Below are 23,969 nucleotides of genomic sequence, written 5' to 3'. Positions count from 1 at the left end.
ATAGTTCATACTGCAACCGCACCGTTATGGCCATACTCGGCCCCGGCCCATGATCACCTGGGCCGAATCAAGGCTTTCTCCTGTCCTTTTGGTCTATTTTTCTATTAAAATTTAAAACATATGTAGGAATACCACGATTGGATATATATCGCATGAGTCATGCATATCGACATGACACACTTCCATATTGGATCGTATTGCATTATATTAGTGGATATAGTTTGATATACATTAATACATAAGTATATTGAGTACTTTTGGATTGTTTGTCATTTTTAATAAAAATTATAAAATAATATTATAAAAATTGAAATAAATAATTTAAATTTTTATTTTTTCAAATAAAATAAAAACTAAAAATTACAAAAATATTTTATCTACCTTAGATGATTTATATATTTTATTTTACAAATAATTATATATTAAAAATGAAAACATAGCTATTACTTGAAAAAATAGAGTTATTATATAAAAATACTAAATAAATAAATTTCCCCAACAAAATTAATGGAAAAAAAATTATAATTTTAAAGCTGAAATGAATGATTTAAGATTTAATTTACTCAAAAATTTTAATAAAAACTGAAAATAATAAATAATTTATTTTATTTACCTTAAACGATTTATTTGTTTTATTTTACAAGTATATGTAAAATAAAAGCATTATATGTTAAAAATGAAAACATATTTTAAAAAAAATTTATTTAAATAAAAATACAAAATTAATGAATATTTCCAAAATTAATAAAAATTGAAAGAATGTAATTATTGTATGATGTTTGAATGTTTTATAGTCCTGACATTGTTTGTTGTAATATTTCTCTTTATATAACCTATTAAAATATGCATTTCTCATGTATTTATATTTTATTCATATATAATTCAGCTTTTGGTTTGATATTATTAATATATTTATGTGATTTATAAGCATTTCTCTATCATATTCAAGCATTTTTGTATGTTTTATCCGTATCTATAACTATATTCATATCTAATTTATCCGATACAATATCCAATACCTATTCTTTGATACTTGCGTGTTTCCAAACTGAAATCGGCTTTAGTCTGGGCAAGTTAGCACGCCGTCCCACATTACAAGAAAGAGCCACGCGTTTCACGCCATTTGGAGTTATTTCTTTCCCGCTTCACTCTCTCAAGAACCGAACCTATCGAACCCTTATCTCCAATCGGTGGCGACCAACGGCATCAGCGGCGACCGGAGACAAAACACAGTAATTCTTCCTTCCTTTTTGCTTTCTTCCCAAAACATAGTATTTCGTTTTCTCCCATGAAAGACAGGTAGGGCTGGGAGAGTTTTTCTCCATGTTTATACGACGATACAGTACACAATATAATATTGAAGCACCTAAGATTTGTTTTTGGTAATGGGAAGCAAAAGGAAGGAATTACCCGAGATTTATCGCCAGCGGAACAGTCGCCAATGGATCTGTTTGTCGCCGCCGGTTGAAGAGAGAGAGAGAATATCAATGCCATTAACAGGCTAGGGTCAGGTCTTTTATTGGAAAAGACAAAATACTGTATAAACGAAGGATTGCCTGTGATTTATCGCCAGGGATGCCATTCGTTGCCGCCAATTGAAGAGGGAGAGAGTGAACAGGGGTTCGGTTCGGTTTGGTTCATGCAATTAATTTCATTTGAGACTCGAGCTAAACGCCTCGTACGGATTAAAAAAAACATGAGCCTATAAACATGTGGCGCGTTCTCATAATGTGAGAACGGTGTGAGCACGGATCCTGCAAAGATCGAAGCGGTGTAAGCCGAACTCCAGTTAAGTGGTCTGATGAACCTGGTCTAAGCGGTCTTAGAAATTCAGCTCAGCCATGCTGTGAGGCAAAAGCGAGTCGGTATAGCTAGTACAGCTGATCTCAGACTCAGAGGGGATCTTCTTGAGGACAATTATGATTCAACGACCTATTTTACAAAGTTCATCACCCAGCCCAGCCTATACCCGCATCAAGTTCATATACAAATACAGGCTGGGACTGGGCCAAGCAAGCCTTAGGCCTGATTGGCCCGGACCAGCCTAGAAATTATACGTGTATATAATATAAATGTAGAGCATTTTTTGGTATTCTAATATATATAGCATTACATCTTATATATTTGGTATAATATCTTACACACGTATTTCTTTATAATAATATGTTTTTGTGACAATGGAGGAATTTATATCTGGTTTTCCTTCTTAGGCTGTGTTTGGTTGCAGTGCAATTTTATTTGCACTAGTATAAATGTAAGAAAAAAATGTAAATTCTTTTTTAATTTTGTTTTGGATTTTACTTTATTCTGATTCATGTCTTAATTTACTTCACTTAAACAAAATAAGCTAAAATCTGAAATAAAAATAGGTCAGAATTTATACTCAAATCATTTGCAGTGTCATGGTTTTGCATCAGTGCAAATTTATTTGCATTGCAACCAAATACAGCCTTAGGTCGGGAATCCTCGCTGTAATTCAATTTTCGGTTGTATTTGAGTGAACTGCCTTTTTATCCTGAAATGTATATATATATATATGTATGTATACAAAGGTATGTATATATGGTATAGTAATATGCATATGATATTTTACCAAATATATATGGTATTATATATTTATATATACACAATAAATTTTTAAATATATTTTTCTATAATTTTGAATATTAAAGTTGATTTTAATTCATATGGATCAGCATAGATGTCCATCCTGGGACCAGGCCCAAACATGTAATATCAGGCCCGAGGTGGAGACCAGGCTGGGCCTGGGCAGGCCTTAATTCTCTATTGATACCCTGTAAAAACCCAGCCTGGCATAGCCCATGATCATCCCTACTGTTTGGAGGGCTAAAGGGCAATGGCTTCTAGCTTTTCAAGGTGGGCCCCACATGAACAGCCTATAAATTATGTTTGATAACAATTTGAAGAGCCCAAATTCCTAAAATGAATCATTTCTGGCTCAAGACTCATTCTTCAAGTAGTGATTCTCTGGAGCAGAATTTTAACCAAACATGGCCTGATTTACCATCTAGATTGATTAAATAGTGACTTTAGCTTGAAAGTCATGTTCATAATTCAAAAACTGCTAGCATATAACACTTGGATTTTCTACTGAAATGGCACCGGAAGAATGGAATGGTGAAACGGGATTAATGTAGCTGACTCCATATAGTTGAGACAAGGCTTAAATGATGTTAATGATGATTAATGGCTGAAATATGAATGCTATTCATTATTTTAACTTAACTAGACTTAGAAATTTGAAATAAACAAAGAAACAAAAAGAAGAATAGAACTTGTACAAGAACAAATGATATTTATATTTTCTTCTCAGAGAATTTGTAGCACATTAAATATCCATGATAGAATGGGCATGTAATGAAGCTTCCAAGTCAATCTATTAAAGGGTGCAATTTAGATTGGGTTTGGCTTAGTTTCAGGTTAGCCCTAGCCCAAAACAATGTTTTAAACCATCTACGCTTATACTGATCCAACACAATCTTCAACTTGAAGTTCTTATTCTAACCCAACTCGATCGCCAATGACCCAAAAGCTGTGATGGTCATTTGGTGTCCCTCCGTCAGCCCTAGATTTTATCATTACACTAAGCAATGACCCCTCATATTCTTTATAAATGCAAACGCAAATTATGAATACGAGCAATACATGGATATTAAATTATAATGTTATTTTAGAAAATTCAGATTTAATCCTCATAGAACCGTTTTCACATCATCCTCACAGTTTTTTGCAGCTGTTCATTGAGAACATCTCAATACTTGTATGTTTTTATTCATGGGGAGATATTCCAAATGCACGACTGCAAGGAGATGTGAAGATGGTGTGTGATGACCAAATCCCAATTTTTATTATAGGGGGAACAGTCCATCACGTGTTTGAAATTGTGCTTCATGCATTTGCACTTTCTCCTAACAATGCTAACCAAATTTTGTTTAACATACCCAATTATTTTTCAGGCTTGATCAGGTTGGGTTTGAGTCGACCTGAACCAAGTTTTACCTCCCACTTGTAAGCTCATGCTTAAAGGCTTAGTTTGAAAATTAGAGTACAAATGTAAACATATACAGTGCAAATACATACAAAACAATACAACATACAAGATTTTGCGCATTACATATTTGTATTTATACTCCTTCCAAACTGAGACTAAATGAGAAATTATTTTAGAAACTGCAATTATGCTTCCTGTTATTCATCAATGCAGACTATATGTACTTCTCTCAAACAGCTTGAAAGATAAGATTGGAAAGCAATGGAGAGCCCGAAAGAGACAAAACTTTGGCTATCTACGTATGTTCCACGGCTTGTGCTGCATGTCCACAGGTTCTCTCCACATGACGTAGTCCAATACATCCATGCATGCATCCTATAATTCCTACTTGCATGGCTAGAAAAAGGTATACATGAAGAGCATGTTACATGGAGAAGGGATACACGTAGCATGTTAACTTTGTTCGATGTTTGTATTTGTACTCTTTCCAAGCTGAGCTTAAGCATAATAGCAATTTATAAACTATAGAATTTTAGAGATTGATACATTCATTTCTCAATTAAATTCTCTAGTCTCTTTCCCTTTCTTCTTGAATTCTCTGGTTTTTCAAGGTTTTAAAATCATTATTGACCTGGATGGTTGGACAGTTTAGCCTAGAAATCGGTGGTATCAATTCCATTCCAGCCCTAAACTGTTTTTTTTTTTCAAAAACCGTTGAATTAGTCAGCAATCTACTGATCCGGGTGACTGATTCATTTGGACCAGATGGTTGAACCACTGATTCAAAAACTGATGGTCAGAATAATTCCAGTTCCGAGTCAGTTTTTAAAACATTGAATCTTTTAATTTCCGATGCGTTTCCACACCCACACAACAATTAAACCCTTTTGTAGGCTTGTTTACTCATTCCACACTCAACTCACACATCAATATACATTAATACTTTCTAATTCCTAGAGATCATCTCTAAACCCTTTGGCAACCTATCAACCTTAAAAGACACACTTAGACTCATTAAGCATTTGTTTGGTATCGATGTCGTTGCTCCAGAAAACGGTAACACATCAGCGCCATGTCGGAAAAAATGGTACTCCAGGAAGTGTTTGTTTGTTTGGAACCATTTTTTTTATAAAAAATGGTGCTCCAAGCCACGCCTTAGAAATCAAGAAGGTGTGGTTTAGAGCAATGCTTAATTTGACGCTTTCTCATATTGGAGCTCATTGACGGGGACGTGATGTGACAGTGACATGGACTTCCTATAATGGGTACCAATGCTGAAAACAGATATGGAGCACTGGTACTAAGAAGAAAATGTTGTTGTTGCTTCAGGAAATGTCCTACCTGGAAGCAACGTTTCTAAACAAAAAAAAAAAAAACACCCCACACATTAGTCTGCAGCATCAATGCCAAACATATACTAATATTGTAGCACTAACCAATGTAGCACCAACAATTAATACCTCATTATTGCACTGCTCTAGAAGATTTCTTCTCAAAACAATTAAATGACCCAGCAAGTGTAAAATTTCTGGATACCCCTGTAATGCACTTTGGCTTTGACATCAAACATTTCTTCAAGTACATCTTCTATACAACTCCAAAACAATTCTTATCTTGATCATATGGTGACAAGCCCAATGCACTAATTGCTTATCATCACATTCTTGAATGAGATTAGATTTTGATCATATAATTCGTCTGTAAAACAACTTCATTATTGGAAGAAACATACCTGTCCTTGTAATGTCTTATTCCTTCATAACATTTAAATTTTTTCCTTGACCTCTTTGGGTCTGTCTTTATAAGATCTTTTATGCATGGATCAACTGTCAGGATATATTCTTGACACTTTATAGTATATGGTTCATCTAACATGAACCAATGCTCTATGTTCTCGTTGTTCTAACTTTTCAATTCTCCACAGACTAGAAGCATATATATTACTTCTCAAGATGAAATAGCCATGCTTTACAGACTCACTATCCTGTAATAGTTTCCTTTCAAAAACTAAAATCTTTTTTAGAATAGCACATTGACTAATACACTAGAAGCATAGTCTATGAATTGCCTTTTTGAAAAGCTAAATTATTTTTATTTTTACTTTTAGAGACCTATGAATAAAGTTCTTTTCACATCCGCTCTCTTTTTTTCCTTTTCTCTAACACTTTTTCTTTCTTTTTCCAATCTCAGTATTCTTATTATTCTTATCTACATGTTTCATTTCCTCTTTTTCTCTTTTTCGTTTCTTTCTCTATCAATTTTTATTCCTTTTTCTCATCATTTTTCAGACAATTATCCATATCATTATAAGGAAAAAAAGTTCAAGAACAGAAAAATCTTGGAAGAAGAATATTGTACTCATAAAATGCATAAATCCGATCAGCCTATATTATTTTGCTCTAATATCACTATTAGCATTGCTAGGACTTCATGGTATGGTACTAATACTATTACTTTCTCGATGGACCTTTACAGTGGCAGTTTTTTACTTTTTCTAATGGAGTGCTCCTAAGCAATATATCAATTTACAAACTAGCAAATTGCAAAGATATAGAGAGATATGTCTCTACAAGCACTTAAAAAGCCAAAAAAAAAAAAAAGAAAAGAAAAGATAAAGGAAAAAAGAAAGAAAAGCCCATAAAGGCTCCCCTTGTATTAATATAAATGGCAATGACTCTCAAAATCTTTTCTAGCTAGCTAGCATCTCCCTTTCTTATTTTGTTCTCTCCACTTCTTTTATTGGTTATTTCTTTCATTTATGTGTCATCACCCACACAATAAACAAACATGTATAGCCTTGCTTAATTACTTGCTTAACAGACATTAATGTTTATCAATTGTTCCTAGAGATGGGTTCAACAAAGCTTCAAGCAATTAATGCATCAACCTTAAGCATGTAACATCCCTAGATTCACTTACAATGCATTTTCAATAACTAATGTGACACTAAACGAGGCTTTATAATACTTATTAGATGACTTCACAAAGTGCATTAGTTCTCAACATAGCACCATTCATTAAGATAAACGTTTAGGTCAAAAGATCTTACCAAGGTTGCTTATTCAATGTACTAAGAATTCTGCAAACTGGAAAACCATTGGAATCCTTCCAAGATCTTTATCAAATCAATGAGAGTCAATCCTAATAACAAAATAAAATGGCCTGTACACACACACACACACTTTAAAAGGTTAAGGTAGTATAGTGCCATCCATGAAAATGACCAGCTTATGAAGTGATATATAGAAGGAAATGCAGCCGTAGTATATCCATAAGAACAATAGAGAATTGATTGGATAGAAACAAGAGACCAGCTTAATTAAGGTGCCAATAGCTTACCTTTGAATAGAGCAGAGGAGGAAATATGTGAACTTTCTTCTCAAGGACGTTAATGTCACCGGTTACAGGTCACTGATGAATGATCTAAATGAGAAAAGTGCACAAAGAAGATGTTACATTTATGGTATAGACTCAATCCAACAGAATAGAAGAAACATAGTTGTACATGATCTGTTCAGCAAAGCCTTAATACTCTCTATGCATCAACCTAAATACAAGGATGATTCAGGTAAACTAACAATTAACCTAAAACAAAGGTCCTAAATGAAACCAAGATGTACATGAACAGCTCCAGTGGAAACATGTTTGTCATTTTAGTAAATATCTTTTGCAACTTCAAAATATAATTACTGTCTTCCTAAGGAAGAAGGAAAATCGATCAATCTGCCTTCAGAAAAAAGGAATAAAATATAAAGCTTATGCATACTTATCCTTGTTATTCATCTATTATCTGAACTAAGCATACCAGATAAATGATAGAAGTTGTTTTCCAAAAAAATAAAGAACGATGGGAATTGATTCTTCCATTTAGGCATCCACCATTTCCTTGTTCTGATTGCTTCTACTTCAGATGTTTCTAAGATAATATCACATCAAGGAATATCAGTGAAGGAAAGAGTATCTATATAGTTTATCCCCGCCATTAATTCTCATCAGCATTCATCTTTTCTCTTTTTGTTTTTGGCAGTAATTCATACTCTTAATGGGTATCTAGTTCGACTAGTTTGAGAGAGAGAGAGAGAGAGAGAGAGAGAGAGCAAAACCTGGTTTTTAACCCAGAAAAGAATCATGGAACTTTCATTTAAATCCATATTGCATACATTTATACTAACAAACCTGCGTCTCCTAACTAATAGGGCAGTTAGCTACTTTTTCACCTGCAAAACAGTACCGTTTTTAATGTTTACAAGGAGCAAAAAAATTATTGTAAGAGGTAGAAACTTCTTATGATAATAAAACATCAATTGTTCTTGCCATGTCTTCTATACTTAAAAACATATTTCCACATATATAATAAATTTGTGTCAGAACTCAGAAGCCTAGGATTAATACGAGAAAAGAAATATAAAAAGATAGATAGATGGACAAAGACAGACAGATGGATGGAATGATGCATCGATAAATGGATGGATGAACATGAAGGCGAGAGAGGATGAGCAACCAGCTGAATGGAAAGTGATATTGGCGCGGCTCAATCTGAGATCGTTTTTACGGTTCAAGTGTAAAGCCGTCTTCGGATTGAACCTCACCAACATCGCTTTCTTCGCTTGCCCAACACCCACCAATCTCTTTGGAAATAAGGAAAAGAAAGAAATTATCTTCTATCATAGATGCAACATGAAACATGGGGCCTGAATATCTTGTGCACTAATGGATTGTAGGTGTTGTAACTTTCAGATAACAAGATTGATACTGACTTGCCGAAAAGGGGGAAAAGAAAAGGATCGACAAGGAATCTCAAATAGGACCCATTTCCCTCGAAATGGCAACGTGATTATCATTAGAATTATCACTAAGAAAAAAGCCATGGATTGGTGGAGATGATAGTGTTGTTGGTGGTTGGGTAGTAATGGTGAAGTGGAAGCCGGAATCATGAGTGTTTGTTTAAGATGTAGAATTCAGGTGCAAGGGAGATAAGGGCAGAGGTTCTGGTCGGTGATGAGGATCAATGGGCTTGTCTGCTAACTGTTCATGCTATAGAAGCTTAGAGTTTGAGTTGCACTTGACTCTATATCTGCACCGGATACTAAAATAAGAGAAGAGAAAATATGGAGATTGATGGCTAATGGAGTAATGGAGACTACAACTTAGTTTTCCATTAAGTGCTGATAGAAGTGGCAACAGTGGTGATGGAAATGGTGATGATATCTTGACCATGGAATATGATTGTGACACTTATTTGGGTTTTGAGAGGAGATGATGAAGGTGACAATGAGATGGTATATGTGATGTATAACATGGCCGTTTATAGTTGTGTAGAGAAGAATAGAATGAGTGAAAAGACATGGCAACTGATCGTGAATGAAGAGAGAGGTGACCTGAGACGGAAATGTGTCTGTGTGTGAAGAGAAGAGGAGGTGCAAAGAGAAGAGGAGAGTGAGAGGTTGAAGGTGGTGATGAGTGGAAGTGAGTGAGGGGAGAGGGGAAGGGGAGAATGTATAATGGGTGAAGTTGCCTCGGGATGGTAAGGTGGAGAAGGTGAGTGGAATGATATCAAGGGGAGCAACTTTAGCGCGTGTCATGCTTAGCTTGTACTCATAAAATCAAACTCCCCCTCTTGCGCATGCACCTGCAATATTCTCCACCAAAAAACCAAACGACCCTTTTTTGTCCGTACCCTTCTCTTAATTATTTTAATCTCTTTCTAAGTTCACGTTAGGAGCTTAACATGTTTGCTCTTCACAAATACAAACATATATTCTCTGAGAAACATATTCATTTTGGCTTATATATCACCCTCAATATGATCAAGACATCTATGGTGAGCAACCCAAAACATTTCAGGTAAAAACAGCAGTGTTAATAGAAAATACAACCATAGTTAGAACCTCTGTTTTGAGTTTTTGGTGATAGCCCATAATTACATTTATATAATATAAAATACCCATTTTGTGAAAACACATATATAAGTAGTAAAGGTACTTGTATCAAATAGTTGGTATACATACATTCAGAACATGCATGATTCTTAAATTCTTCACTAGATTAATTAGATTTGATTTGCAACTTTTCTGTCTCTAACTATTATATCTTTGGCCTAATTGAAGCTTCATGTTTGATAAATAACAAGACCCTATACCTGCTACAGAGCTAGTTAGCTAACCAATACAAATGGATATCTCACACCTGTAAGCATGTATGTAGAAAAGGTTTTTGTTGAACTTTTTGCGAAAATAGTAAAGAATCCACATGTAGCAATAAAGAAGAGTCAGAGATATTGATAGAAAGAAGTTGAGAGAGGGGGAGAGGGGATCTTGGGAACAGGAGCGCAGAATGTCAGCCAAGGATTGTCTAGAAAGAAGTTTCGGAATGTACGTACAAAGCTCTCTCCTTCACTCTTCAAATCGCCAACCCAAAGCGGAGACACCGGCGCTAAAAGAGCCCTGCCTTGGGCCTGCACTGGGGGACATACACCTTGGGCTGCTGCCCCTTAATTCATCTCTCCATGGTTTTTTTAAGGGTCACTTACCCTGCCCTTCAAGATTTTAGGGAAGGGCAAAAGCCCCTTTTAAAAGCGTGTACTGGAACAAAAAATAAGGGGTGCCCTTCAAATCAAATCCATTTACACCTCTCTCTCTCTCTCATGATTTATGTAGCTCAGTTCGCGTGACACCACCGAAACAGATAACCCCACGCCTTAAACCATTTCTCATCTTCTTTCCTCAGTCCTCAGTCCTCACCAGATCCTAGGACTCTCTCTTTCTCCCTTTCTTTCTCTACAACCTGAGAGAAGGGAGGTCAAAATACTATTAGTTAAGGGGTAGACAAAGCGACACCCATGTTTTACTCGTACTATCAACACTTTTCCTTTTTATTGGTGGGCCAAATTGAGAGTCATTCTGTTTTCTTCTTTTTTTCAATTTAACCAGTAATAAAACACACATTCTTTCCATACTTAGGCCAATTGAAGAAAATGAACGACTTCATAGTTGGCATTAATCGGCTATTGTTTCATGCTCTGTGGCAAACCGGCAATGTTTTAAAAACCCATGCAGATAATGAATCGTTTTTGCCTCTAGGTTGTAGGTTATTGTTTTGACGTCTATATTATATGAATAAAATTATATTAAATTAAATTCTATTTATAATCTATATACACATCTATCACTTTATGTTTAACTTATATTTTCATTTCAGTTTTTTTAATTTTTTATTTATAAAAAATTTTAAAAATTAAATTTTGAAGCCAAAAAAGGGTTTTTTAGCAAAAATAACAAGACAATATGTCTTTCCACACTATTGAAACACATAGATCTTGAAAAATTGTCCAAAATCAAAATAAAAATCATCCCAATCAAACAAACAAATGCGAAGTTACAACCTCCTGAAATTTCAGTACATCTTATTAACTGACCCGTAACCTATTGACCAGGTCAAACAGATTAATGATTCAACAACCTGAGTCAAACAGTTTTTTATCAAGTCAATTATTTAAAAAAAATGGTTTTTATAAAAATCAGACCCAAAATTGCAAATGGGCAACAGTTTTGACTGTTTTTTTTTTTGAAAACGTCAGTTTGTAGAGCATGTATCATTATTTTATATTTGTTTAAAATAATAACCCATCTAATTAGTAATTAGCATTAATCTCTCTTTCTCATTCAAAATGGAGATAATGAAGCAGTGTAACAGTAAAAATAATCCTACCAAAGAAAAAGACAGTAACAATAAAAGCCTTTGATGGGTTATGTTGCAATCGTGTAGGGCAATTAGGCCAAAGTCAGTTGTCAGTTGTGGAGTCAAGAAAGACAATTCTCTATTGTTGCTATACACCAAGCATCTAACTTTAAACCTCGTATCCTTCCTCTCTGTTTTTCTTTTTTTTTTTTTTTTACTAGTTCCACTCTTTTGGTATAATTCTTATTTACCCCTTTTATCTTTTCTAATTTCTCCTAACTACTTACCTTATTGTAATATTTGACCCAGAAGGCCTGCAGCTTCAATGGCGTCTGGTAACCTCTCCCATCCAACTCAAATGTGTTAAGCCTGAGTTCTCATTTGCTCATCTCTACCAGCTTATGATGGGTTATCTTCCTTCATATTTGGTCAACGAGCTACTAACCCTGCAATCCTTTCTTTTTTTTTTAATTTTTTCGTAAGTCCATGCATACATAGTTGTAGGAAATAAAGTCAAGAGAAAAACTTACTGGGTTCGATAAGAAATTTTTTATTTGCTTGAGAACATGTGAGACCCATATGTGACCCAACAACTATAGCCCACATATAGGAGGACCATGGGATGGGGCCAACACATGGAATGGAGCCATACAATGGCCCAACATGTCGTCGGACCATCAAGTTGTCTCTTGATGATGAGGCCCATACGTGAACAACCAAATGGGCCCATGTATAGGACCATTGGGTGGAGCCAAATATGGAATGGGGCCATACAATTGGCCCTGCGTATATGGTGCAAACTGCAAGGTGGGACTAACAGACAAACAAATCGTCTTCTCTGCTCTCTTTCTTTTTCTTAACATAGGTCAAACTTTATCTCATGCTAACACTAGATTACATGGTCAAAATAGCTTTGATACTATCTCAAAGAATCATTCAATCTAAAATCTTAAGTTGTTAGGTGAGGTCCTTGAATAAGTGATGTTCTCTAATAAAACTGGACAAATAGAACCATATCCACAAAAGGAACTCTTCATAAACACCTTAGTTTTTCCAATTCTCAAATTTTCTCATTCAAACCTTTTTAGGGGAAAAGAAATCTACATTGAGACCCGTTCCACACACAAAAAAAAAAACGCTGAACAATAAATCAACACACTGAAACACAGATAGTTTTCTGTCATGATCCTTTCTGGAAGTAACACATTAGATCATTTTTTATGAATTCATACATTGCTGGAAGACTAGAGAACTGGAAATCAAAATGTGAGATGTGTTCACCGCAAGATATCAACCCATGTCTGTGCCAGGCCCAGCGCTTAAAGTCGAATTAAATTTTGACATTTTGCATTTCTCCAATTTTCATCATTTTATCAATTCTTTGGGAAACCCAGAAAACAAAAGGCATAATACCTTCTGTAGGTTATGAGCTCCAAGAATGACAGCTTGCTGCTTCCCTTCAAGTTTATAGTAGGCATACAAACCAGATAAAAGAAAACTGCCCAAAAACATTCAAGTGGAAATAAAACGTTACATATGGTTCAAGTTATCAAGACCAAAAAAAAAATATCTCAAGCCAGACAGAACAGAGTACCATGAAGAAGACAACATAAAATGAAACATAATGAGATGGTTCACACTTAACATCAAATGGAAGCCCACCAAACAGTAGTGATGTAGCCCACAAGGCAGAAGAAGAACAAAGCTGCAGATTGGCTAGCCTGGAGCGCTTTTGCTGTTTCTTCTGTCCTTTCTGGTTGTATTCCTTTTATCTTAGATTTATAGAATTTTTAGACCTCACTCCACCTCATAATTCAGATTTGAACTGCAGACCTACAATAATTTAAATTTATAAATAACTCCACTTAAAACACTCATACCGACTCATGAATTAGCATCAATTCCGAGCTGGCACTTATTCTAAACTGTAGTTGAGTTAGGATTTCTGGGTTCTTCTGATCTGTGGGGAAGAATTATTATGACCTTTGGCACTGAAGTTGAATTTCCTTCAATATAAACTATTCAAAGGATTTTAATAAACAAGTTTTAACTAGAATAGAATTTCTTTTGGGCATCTCTACCTTTTTTTTATTGTGCTTGTTTTCACCTCCTGCTAAAGTGTAGGTTCAGGGTTATCTCCTTTACGGGTTGCAAAACCAAATGGCTGGTGCCTGGTAACTGGTATATGCATTAAATCAGCTCACATTGTTTCACTATTTTGTTATCGTCCGTTGACTTTAGTGAGATTCACTCCGTTAGCCAGTCAAGTCTTATCACGAGGCAATCCTAAAGGGCTTTCTATAATGTGAATCGTTTTTCTTGTTGTCAGTTTTAAAAACAAATAAAAAATTTGTGGTTTGAAAATAGATTATTTTTTAAAACAAAAACACAAAAAAAAAATATGTTCTCGGTTGTGTTTTTTTTATGTTTTCAAAATTAAAACCAAAAGCATGTTCTTCAATCTGATTTCAAAAATATATTTCCATCTAATTATTCAACTTCATGTTCCATGAATCATATGATTTCTATACTAGAAAATTTGTTTTTGTTTTAAAAATCAATGTTTTGTTTTTTAAAACAAAACCAACTTATTTTTCCTTTTGAAAACAAAAACAAAGTTCAAGAATATGTTTTTGTTTTTGTTTTTTTTGCTGATGTGGCGATTCTAAAAACAAATGAAAACAAAAGCATTCATATTATAGAACACCCCCTAAAGCTGCATTTGTAATTGGTGTAAAACGTCATCGATGTAAAAGTATATTGATGATGTTTTACACTGAACCGTGAGTTCATGACTGTTGCACTTTTGAAAAGTGTGATGTTATCGATGTAATGTTTTACATTGATTTTTCTTTCATTCTCTTTCCTCTCCTCATTAATCTAATAAACCAAAAGCAATTTGCTTAGGGCTGATCATTTTGGTCCAACCCAGATATGTATTAGGTCTACAAAGTTCATGGCTGGCATTGGCCCATCCCAGCCCGTAAAAAAAATAACAGTTTAAAAATTAATTAATGAAAATATCATAAATAGTTAAATCACCTAAGAGAGAGAGAGAGAGAAAGAGAATTCTAAGTCAGGTCCCACCAGAAAAACTTTGGTTGTTTTTTCAAAACAGCTTGGGCTGTTTTTGTAGTCTACATGAATGGCATCTAATCATGAGTCTGGATGAAAAGGTATTTAGACTCAACATTCTTTTAATTGAAAAGACAAATGAGGACCTAAAATAACTAAGGTGTCATGTGTAGAAGCTCCCAAAACAGCCCATGTTGTTGCAAGCTAGGGACAAAAATATTAAATTCTTTCACTCGGTTGCAAAAGAAAGGAGCAGTAGGAACAAAATAGAGTCTCTCAAAGTTGCAAATGGGGACGGGTTGTTTTCAGAGGAGGATATCTCAATAGTACTAGAGAACCACTTCAGAAATATTTTCAACTCCTCAAAACCAAAACTACAAAATGAGTTTCTTAGTAGTGCTTCAGCAAAGTTGAGTGAACAGGAAAAGGAAAATTTAGAAAGGGAGGTTTCTAATGAAGAGATTAGGGAAGCATTATTTCAAAAGGCCCCTAAGAAAGCCCCAAGCCCAGATAGATATCCAAATTTATTTTTTTAAAAGTTTTGGGGAATTGTAGGAGGTGATGTGATCAATGTTGTTAAGAGTTTCTTTGAAATTGGATACTTACTTAGAGAGTTTAATGAAACATATATAGCCTTGATCTTAAAAATTAAGAATCTAGAAAAAGCATCTCATTTCAATCCTATTAGCTTGTGTGCTTCTATTTATAAAATCATAGCAAAGGCTTTGGCTAATATGATCAAACCATTGTTAGGCAATTTGATAAGTGAAACCCAAAGTGCCTTGACACCAGGCAGATGCATATAGGACAATATTCTGATATCTCATGAAATAATATATTTTATGAAAAACACCAGAGGAAGAATTCATTATATGGCACTCAAACTTGACATGAGTAAAGCCTATGATAGGGTGGAGTGGAGCTTCCTGGAGAAAACTATGATAAAGATGGGGTTTGGAGCAAAGTGGGTAAGTTGGGTCATGAAATGTATAACTATAGTTTCCTACAGAGTCTTGGTAAATAGAAACTCTAGACAGAAATTTTTTCTAGAAAGAGGGTTGAGACAGGGAGATCCCTTGTCTCCTGACCTGTTTTTACCTTGCTCTGAAACTCTATCTTCAAAGCTCACAGAGCTAGCTTCCTGGAAGAAAATAAATAGCATTTCAATTATCAGAAATTGTCCAACTGTCTCTCATTTGTTTTTTGCATACGACAATTACATGTTTTCCAAAGTTGAACTGGGGGATGGGCAAAGTATATTGGATGCTCTCAAATCTTATGAGGACTCAAAATCTGAGGTTTTTTTCAGTAGAAATTTACATCATAGACTCCAAAGATTATTGGCAAGATTTCTTAAAATGAGTAGAATCTCCCTCTATATACCTAGGGCTTCCCACAAAAATCAGAAAATCAAATAAAGCTCTTTTCAATTTTCTAATTGAAAGAGTTGAAAGATTACTCTCTAAGTGGCATGAATCTTTACTTTCTCAAGCTAGAAAAGAAATATTGCTAAAAACAGTGGCCAATGTCATTCCAAATTATACCATGTCCTGCTTTCTTCTTCCGAAGGAGGTGTGTAATGAGTTGAAAAGAATCCAAACTAGATTTTGGTGGGGGATCAAAGGAACATAGAAAAACTCATTGGGTATGCTAGGAAGTCCTCAGTAAAAATGAGTTTGCAGGAGGGTTAGCATTCAGAGATCCTTATTGATTCAATCTGGATCTGCTAGCAAAGTAAGCTTGGAAGATATGCAAGGATGAGGATAATCTTTGGGTAAAGATTATTAAGGCTAAATACCTAAAAAGAAGAAACTTCCTTACTGATAAACTGCCTACCAAGGGATCTTGGGGCTGGCAAAGTATGGTAGCAGCAAGAGAGGTCCTCCAAAAAGGAGCTTGTTGGATAGTAAATTCTAGAACAAAAGTTAGAATTTGGGTTGACCCATGGCTACATCAAATAGAACCCTTTAGAATTATCGGCCCTAGACCAAATAACCTAGATTTGATTTTGGTAAAAGATTTGATGGACGAGAATAGTAGAAGTTGGAAAACCAAACTGGTTGAGGAGAATTTTGGAGAGGCTATGCTAAAAACATCCTAAGTGTAAACCTAGCTAGGGGCAACTGGGAAGATAAGCTTAAATGGACCTATCACCCGAAGGGAATATACACTATTAAAACTAGGTACTATGCTTTAGTCTCAAACTGTAGCAAACCATCAATTGGGGGTTGCAGAATTTGGCAATGTAAGGGGTATGGGGAAGAAACAATGGGCTGAAATCTGGAAAGCAAAAATCGATCCAAAAATAAGAAATTTCATTTATAAATATTCACAAAATGCATTAGTTGTGAAAGAAAACCTCTTCAAAATAAAGCTCTCTAATGATAGCAATTGCCCAGTATGTCTACAACAATCTAAATCCATTTTACATTGTTTATTAAAATGTGAGAATGCTAAAGCATCTTGGTTTGGATCTCATATTAATTATATGGGATTTAGGGGAGGATCTTTCACTTCTTTCAATCAGTGGCTCTAGGTTTGGTTGGATTTGTGATTAAAAGACAGAGATAGAAAGGATGAATTGCTTTCTTTTTCATTTCTATTATTATGGAATATATGGAAGGCTAGGAACTGCAAAATTTTTGAAAATATAGATCCATTACCTAGAGTCACCCTTGCGGTATCTTACAGGATGTGGAGAGAGAGAGTGATGATTTCCCAAGCAGAATTGCAAGATTCTTCTCTTCAACATCCAAGCCTTAGAAATCAAGGTACCACTTTTTAGGAGGCACCAAAAGTAGGAAGGCTTAAGCTGAATGTAGATGGGAGCTTTTTGTGATCTAGGAATTCAGGTTTTTGTGCAGTGCTAAGGAATGTTGATGGGATAGTGATAGCGGCAGTTTTTAGCAAATCATCAGCTTCATCTCCCATCCAAGCCGAAGCGATGGCAATTCTCAATAGTTTAGAAGCTTTGAGCATGTTCAAAGAAGAAGACATATTAGTGGCATCTGATTGCCTAACTCTGGTGCAGGCTTTGAAGACAGGAAACTTTGATTTGGCTTTGGATGCAAACTTTCTACGCATGGATATCAAATTACTTACTGAAGACTTATCTATCTCTTTTAGTCATGTAAATGGGTCTTGTAACATTGTTGCACACATGCTAGCTAGAAAAGGTCTAAAAGAGTCTGGGTTGTTTGTCCATGATCCCCCCTAGGTGGGTCCAAGATATGGCCAACCAAGACTTAATTAGACCTTAACTTGTGCTATTTGTTCTGCTGCTACTAGACTTAATATATATTTTCTTGCTAGTTTCTACCAAAAAAAAAAAAGGCAAACAACTAAAGTGATCTCGGTCCCACCCCTTCCATCATTAGCTTATTGGTGAGTTGTCAGAAAATCATAATTTGAAACCTAATAACTAAAATTAATAAAAAATTACTAAAGTCAATAAATAAACTTTAGGAAGCGCTTATCTAGAAACTATTAAAAATTAAGAAATTGTTAACAATTAGTGGTTCAAAAATTAAATTAAAATACATTCGAATTCTATTCACAAATATCATAAATAGTTAAATCACCTAAAATAATGAGGGGAGAGAGAGAGAGAGAGGGGTTAGAAAAAAGCTAATGCCCAAATTTCTTTATAGTGCAAACAATTTTCCACCAAGGAAGATGAAAACCATGTAAGCTGAAAAGAATAGCATGAAAAGCAGTATCTGAATGAAAGAGGTAGGGTGTGAACCAACTTCTTGAGTGATACAAGAGTAACTGGATTATCAGCAAGAGCCCAGTGATCAACAAACATGAGCATATCATCTGCAATAAATATCAATTGAAATTTGAAAAAAAAAACAGTCAAACTGTAGGATTAATTAGAATCAAATATAACTAAAGTACAGAAAGAAAAATAAAATAAAACATCTAAAAACATTTAAAGGAAGGTGAGGCTAGATGTAAAATAATGCTTAGGTGATAAATAACATACCTTAAATTAATTTTATTGCAGATAGACCCTTATATTGAAGGGCCGAAAGGTCTGGAGATTGGTGGTCGAGACCAGGGTCTGCACAAAGGACATCTCTATGGCATCTTTGGAAGTACTCAATCTTTCAGACACCCCCCACCCCAAGGAAACTTCAAAGACCATCTCATTAATCATCATTGAAGGTGACTCAAAGTTGGTATCCATATTGGCTCGACCCGCCATAGAGACTATTGAGCATTAGTCAAGACTGCTACAAACTAAGAGATCAAACTTCAAAAAGGTGTAGAGTATAGGTTTGTTTATCGCGAGGCAAACCAAGCTGCTGACTTTTTGGCCCACAAAGCATTTTCAAGTGCTAAAGGGTTTGTTCCTAACAATCTTGGTGACTTTCCTTGGTCTCTCTCTTTTATTTGTTTTAGCAATGTTTGGGGACATGATACCCCCATCTTTTGTAGTTCCCTCTGGTTCTATCAAAAAATAATAATTTTATTGCAAAACCCCAGGGGCAAAATGTTAATAAGCCATCAAACTTCATTCCACATATTTTATTAGAAATTTGAAACTAGCATCGAAGGTTTTTTTTAACTCATTTCAAGGTGAAACAAACAGAACAAAGGAGAATTGGATTCGAAAGAAAATGAAGAAGGTATGATAGAAATTAGGGGAAAAAAGCAAAATAGGCATAAATATATGATCACCCTATAAGGAGAAAGAGTGATAGAAAAGGAGGAGCCACAAGGCCCACAACCTGCTAACCCCAGCCTACACATGAAGCGCCATATGAAAAACAGCCACGACCCACAACTAAAAATAAAAGAAAAGAAAAGAAACTAAAGCTCAGTTTGTTAGGAGTACAAATATAAATATGTAGAGTGCAAGACCTTATATTTTGTATTATTTAACTAAAAATAAAAGAAAAGAAAAGAAAAGAAACTAAAGCTCAGTTTGATAGGAGTACAAATATAAATATGTAGAGTGCAAAACCTTATATTTTGTATTATTTTGTATGTATTAGCACTGTACATATATGTATTTGTGCTCTTACCAAACTAAGCCTAAAATCCAAACAATGATCCAAACTTAAAACCTTCCCACTCACTAGACTAACTCCTAAACAACAATTAAGCCACTCCCACTTGCACCAACTACATTGGACCAAACTATCACCAGGTTAGAGTTTCACACTATCTTTGAACACCTCTTTCTGGAGTTCAAATATGCCCCCCACCACGTCCCACAGCACATCCCCACCGTGTTTGGGAACATCTCCTGATGATGACACCATCATTTCTGGTATTATCATCAAGAGATGTTCCCAATACACGGCAGAGATGTGCTGTGGGACATTGTAGGGGGCTGATTTGATCTCCTCTTTCCAAAGTGTACTAGGAATATATGATGAAATGCTGACAGTACACATCTAAATTGGTTATCTATAGCTCTTCCTGCTTTCTTTTTTCAACCTTTTTGTTTCTTTTTTTTTATATAGAATGGAAATGAATCTGCAAAATTTCTTCTGGGAAGTTTGGATGCTTACAAATTTTACATGTTTTATGTTCATAAATGCATGTATGTGTGTGTATATATATATTATTTATCATTTATATATTTATATTAGTCGACCCCCCATATAGTTGGGACAAGGCTTAGATGATGATGATAATGACAATGGTATTTTTTTGTATATAGGTTGGAAAAGAATTTGCAAAAGTTCTTCTAGGAAGCTTGGCTGCTTACACATTTTACATGTTCTATGTTCATAAATAGTTAAATACATGTACATGTGTGTGTGTGCATATATTATTTCTATTTATCATTTATAATATCCGACCCCATATAATTAGGAAAAGGCTTAGATAATGATGATATTTACCATTTATATTAGTACAATACTTCGTTTTGGTATATATGAATTCACAGTATTTCCAAGTAACAGCCACATTTTTATAACGACGCCGGATCTCCTGCCCACGAGAACTCTGCCCACACCTATCCACAATACACTACCCCCATGAATTGGGAACATCTCCCCCTGCATAATATTATGCACAGGATGAGTTGTTCTTCATGTGTAGCTGCGATAAATGTGGGCAGAGTTCTAGTAGGCAGGAGATCCAGACTCCTTTATAACAATAAATTTTCATTTAAAGGCAGATTGAGAGTCATTTTGTTTTCTTTTCTTTTTTTAATTTAACCAGTAAGAAAACACACATACTTTCCATACCTAGACCTATTGAAGAAAATGAACGACTTCATAGTTTCCATTAGTCAGTTTTCTTTTTAAATTTTCTAGGTCTGTGGCAGTGTTTTAAAACCGTACCCAGAGGCTGAACTGTTTTTGTCTCCAAGTGGCAGGTCATCAGTTGGACTATCTTTATTATATGAATAAAATAATATAATTATATTTTACTTGTAATATATGTATATATGCATTATTTTATGTTTAATTAAATTTTTATTTAGGTTTTTAAATTTTTATTTACAAAAAACTAAAAATTGGGTTTTGAGGCCAAAAAAGGGTTTTTGGGCAAAAATAGTGGGTCAAGATGCCTTTGGCACATTGGAATGCATAGATCCCAAAATCACCATAAAAATCATTTTAATCTGACAATCAAACGCAAAGCTATGGCCTCTAAAAATTTCAATTTATCTAATTGGCTAGCCCGTGACTCAGTGACTAGGTCGAATGGATTAATGGCTCAATGGCCCAAGTCAAACAGTTTTTGATCAAGTCAATTGTTTTTTAAAATTTTGGGATTTTATAAAATTGCAACCAGGCAACAGTTTAAGTCAGTGGTGGGTTGAAAACATGGGTTTGTGGAGCACGTATCATTATTTTATATTTGCTTAAAACAATAACCCATCTAATTTCTATTTAATATTAAAAAAAATCTCTCTCTCTCTCTCTCATTAAATAATGGAGATGAAATGTAGTGTAACAATAAAAATAATCCTACCCAAAATAAATAACTGCAGCAATAAAAGCTTTTGATGGATTATGTTGCAATCGTGTAGGGCAATTAGGCGAAAAGTCAGTTGTCAGTTGTGGAGACAAGAAACACAATTCTCTACTGTTGTCAAGGTTTTTAAAATCGAATCGAACAATGAACTGGTTAGGGGTCTGGTTTTGGGGTCGAACGGTCTGATTATTCAAACCGAACAGATGGTCTGTTTTAATAAAAAATTAAAAAAATTAAAAAACAGTCAAAATCATTAAACGATTCGATCACCGGGGTCAGCAGTTTATTAACCAAATCAACATTTTTGAACAAATTAACAGTTTTGAGTGAAATGGAACCAGTGACCAGTTCCTGGTTTTTCTGGTCCAACAATCCAGTCCGGTCCAATTTTGAAAACTATGATTGTTGCTATACACCAAACATGTAACTTTAAACCTCGTATCCTTCATTTTTTACTTCCATGTATCCTTCCTCATTTGGTAGAATTTTTATTTACCCATTCTTATCTTTTTCTAAATTCTTCCAACTTACCTTTTGATCCAAAGGCCTGAAGCTCCAATGACGTCCGTCAACTCAATTATGTGTTTGGTGGCAAATGTAAGCCTCTAAGTCCGACTGTCCGAGTTCTCATTTGCCCATCTTTCTCTACCAGTACTGTTTCTTCATTCTAACCAATGAGATGAGCCCCACCTCAAAGGGTTCATTTTTCATTTGATCAACGAGCTATTAACCATGCAATCCTTTTTTTTTTTTCATTTTTTTCGTAAGTCCATGAATACATAGTTTTATGTAATATTTTTCTTTTTTACCTCAAAAAGTCGAGAGAAAAAATTATTGGGTTCGAGAAGAAAATTTTATTTGCTTGAGAACATGTGAGACCCATCACCCGTACGTGAACAAATAAATATAGCCCACATATAGAAGGACAATGGGGTGGGGGCCGTGGGGCCAACATATGGAATGGAGCCATACAATGGGCCCATATATGGCCCAACGTGTCGGACCATCAAGTTGTCTCTTGATTTGAGACCCATATATGAACCAATAAATGGGCCAATGTATAGGACCATGGCGTGGACTGTGGAGCCAAATATGGAATGCGGCCATACAGTAGGTCCTACATATGGTGCGATCGTGCAAACTGCAATGTTGGACTACCGCACTAACAAATCGTCTTCTCTGCTCTTTTTCTTTTCCTTTTAACATAAGTCCAACTTTAGCTCATGCTACAAATTTGACAAAGTGGATCCGTGGATGTGCTTAATTAATCACCAGTAGACTGTTTATATGGGCTGGGTGGCCCGGCCCCTGGATGGGCTTGACTTCAGGCTTAAAAGTCAAGTTTGATTATTTTTCGGATTGGGCTCAAGATTTGTCAAAAAACCTGGCCCGGTTTTTATAATTTTTAATTTTTTAAACCCTAAATCTCTAATCCAACTAACATTTTCCCAGTTTCTCCATCGATCTAACTTCTCATTCTCACTCTCAGAGTCTCAGTTCCCACTCTCAGAGGCAAACTCACTAATGCAAGCACCGACGATGTCACCAATGATTCCTCTCTCTCTCTCTCGTTATCTTCAGTTTTTGGTCTGTTAGTTTTAGTTCTGTTTTAATGAAGTTTTAGTTTTCACTCTCAGAGCCTCAGCTCCCACTCTCAGAGGCAAACTCACTAACTCAAGCTTCGATGCCACCAACGATTCTTCTCTCTCTCTCTCTCTCTCTCTCTCTCTCTCTCTCTCTCTCTCTCTCTCTCTTTCTCTCTCTCCGTTATCTTCAGTTTTTGGTCTGTTAGTTTTAGTTTTGTTCAAATAAAGTTTTAGTTTTCACTCTCAAAGTCTCAGTTCTCAGTCTTAGAGGAGAACTCAAGCAACGATGGACTCAAGCATTTTGTTAGGTCGGGATCGGGCCTGGGCTTCGGGCCTTTTATGAGGACCAGGCTTAGGCCCAAGTTGTAGGTCATTGGTCAGGCTTTGAGCTCAGGCTTGGGCCTGAAAAAATTCTGTTAACGAAGAGTGAAAGCCAGGCCCGGCCCATGAACAGGTCTAATCACTAGCCACTAGCATGGGTTTGGGTTCAACTTCAACCCAATTCACTTGACCCTGATTCATTTAAATAAAATTTAATTGCTTGGGTTCAACCCAAATCCGCTTGATCCAATTTAATCTGTTCAACCCATTAACCTTATAACTACTTAGTTTATGGTACTTAAAACTAAAAACTAACTCTCTTTCAAATTTTAAGAAATAAGTTGATCATG

General features: G+C 35.2%; 1 long non-coding RNA gene across 1 annotated transcript; it reads right to left on the bottom strand.

Moving 5' to 3' along the window:
* Window positions 1-4,014: 4,014 nt before the first annotated feature.
* Window positions 4,015-10,797, bottom strand: LOC148869451 (uncharacterized). Its single transcript, XR_016106992.1, has 4 exons — window positions 10,392-10,797; window positions 7,352-7,435; window positions 7,062-7,174; window positions 4,015-4,408 (listed from the first exon to the last, which is right to left on the bottom strand). It is a non-coding gene; the product is annotated as an uncharacterized LOC148869451 (long non-coding RNA).
* Between the last annotated feature and the right edge of the window lie 13,172 nt (window positions 10,798-23,969).

Source organism: Nelumbo lutea, chromosome 2, assembly GCF_056320005.1.
Source record: "Nelumbo lutea isolate HS-2025 chromosome 2, American lotus-T2T, whole genome shotgun sequence".
In the NCBI taxonomy this organism is placed as follows: domain Eukaryota; kingdom Viridiplantae; phylum Streptophyta; class Magnoliopsida; order Proteales; family Nelumbonaceae; genus Nelumbo; species Nelumbo lutea.
Note: the sequence above shows the minus strand (reverse complement) of the source record. Positions and strands in the feature narration are given on the sequence as shown.